This window comes from Sinocyclocheilus grahami, unplaced genomic scaffold, assembly GCF_001515645.1.
Source record: "Sinocyclocheilus grahami isolate Dianchi unplaced genomic scaffold, SAMN03320097.WGS_v1.1 scaffold2673.1, whole genome shotgun sequence".
Lineage (NCBI taxonomy): Eukaryota > Metazoa > Chordata > Actinopteri > Cypriniformes > Cyprinidae > Sinocyclocheilus > Sinocyclocheilus grahami.
The window spans coordinates 12,195-14,324 of record NW_015507851.1 but is presented as its reverse complement, the minus strand read 5'-3'; positions in this window follow the sequence as shown (position 1 = coordinate 14,324).

Genomic DNA, 2,130 nt, shown 5'->3' with positions numbered 1-2,130 from the left:
GATTGATTTGGGCAGGTCATTCCACCAGGAGGGAACATTTAATTTAAAAGTCTGTGAAAGTGATTTTGTGCCTCTTTGGGATGAACAATAAAGCGATGTTCACTTGCAGAACGCACGCTTCTAGAGGCACATAACTCTGAAGTAATGGATTTAGGTAAATGGGTGCAGAGCCAGTGCTGGTTTTGTAGGCAAACATTAATGTCTTGAATTTAATGCGAGCAGCTACTGGTAGCCAGTGCAAACTGACATGCATTCTTTTTGGCTCGTTAAAAATTTATCTTTCTGCCACGTTCTAGATTAATTGTAGAGGTTTGATAGAAGTGGCTGGAAGACCTGCCAAGAGAGCATTGCAATAGTCCAGCCTGGATAGAACAAGAGCTTGAACAAGGAGTTGTGTTGCATGTTCTGAAAGAAAGGGTCTGATCTTCCTAATGTTGTATAAAGCAAATCTGCAGGACCGGGCAGTTTTAGCAATGTGGTCTGAGAAAGTCAGCTGATCATCAATCACAACTCCAAGATTTCTGGATGTTTTTGAAAGGAGTTATGGTTGATGAGCCTAACTGGATGGTGAAATTGTGATGAAACGATGGGTTTGTTGAAACCACAAGCAGTTCTGTCTTGGCAAGGTTGAGTTAAAGCTGATGGTCCGGCATCCAGCTATCATCAGGATGGAATGAGAGGTAGAGTTGAGTGTCATCAGCATAGCAGTGATATGAAAAGCCATGTTTCTGAATGACAGAACCTAGTGATGCCATGTAGACAGAGAAGAGAAGTGGTCCAAGTACTGAGCCCTGAGGCACCCCAGTAGTTGTTGTGACTTGGACACCTCACCTCTCCAAGTTACCTTGAAGGACCTATCTGAGAGATAAGACTCAAACCACTGGAGTGCAGTTCCTGAGATGCGCTTTGCCAATAGGGTTTCCATAGTGCAATAACTTTTTTAAAACTAAGAAAAGTACAAAACTTGTAGTACTAAGTTTCTAAGTTTTTTCCCCAAGTTTTACTACTAAGTTTTATATGTTTTTTTTTCTAAGTTTTTGGACTAAGTTTTCTGAGTTTTAGTACTACGCTTTCTAAGTTTTTTCCCCCAAGTTTTCTTAGTTTTTGGACTAAGTTTTCTGAGTTTTAGTACTATGCTTTCTAAGTTAGTTCTGTTTTTTCTAAGTTGTAGTACCAAGTTTCTACATTTTTGTTCCCAAAGTTTTTTAAGTTTGAGTACAAAGTTTCTTTTTATTTGGTCATATTTTATGTGTTTATTTTTGTGGATGTTTTAATGTTAAGACAAATTTATATCACTATGTGATAGACCATAATGCTTTTAAATCTGAATATAATTAATTTACTAAAAACATAAGGAGATTTTGTTTTACTAAAAAACTTCATTTCAACCTGTTGATTCGCTATTGAGACTCCAGCAGGATCCACTGCGGAAAGAATCGAGGAAGCAAAACAAACCATGCTGAGAAAAGTGAAGTGCTATGAGCAGATTTAGTTTTGTGAGAGTTTGTAAAGTGATTTAGTCGTGTTGACGTGTTTGGCAGCTGTTTGCCGAAGTCTCACAGTGTCTCATTGTCCTAAAGTTCCCGGGAACCTAAACCAGCAGCTGTCACTCGGCACACACACACCCTGCCCCCATATCCTCACACAACTAAAACAAACCCCATCACAATCCAAACAATCCCTCAGCTGGGGCTCACCACAGCAAGCCAGGACACGTTAACCCTTCACACACACACACACACACACACACACACACACACACACACACACACACACACACACACACACACACACACACACAGAGAGTATATGAGACGTATCACACATGAGATCTCAATAGCTTGTCCTACACAGCAATGAGATCAAATGCAGAACAGATAATGAAGAAAAGGTTCTGAGAAAGACCCTGGTAATATCAAATGTGTGTTTCAGAAGAGATTTCTACAATGTCTGAAACAGGGCTCAGATTTGCTCTAAATACTAAGAGTACTAAATAATCAGCGGTCTCAATATGAACTAATTTCTCATCAAATGTGTTTAGCTGCTTTCCACAGCATGTTATTGTTAGCTATTAGTTTTATTACTTCAGTTTCAACGTATTTTATTTCAGTTAGTTGTCAATGCTACATC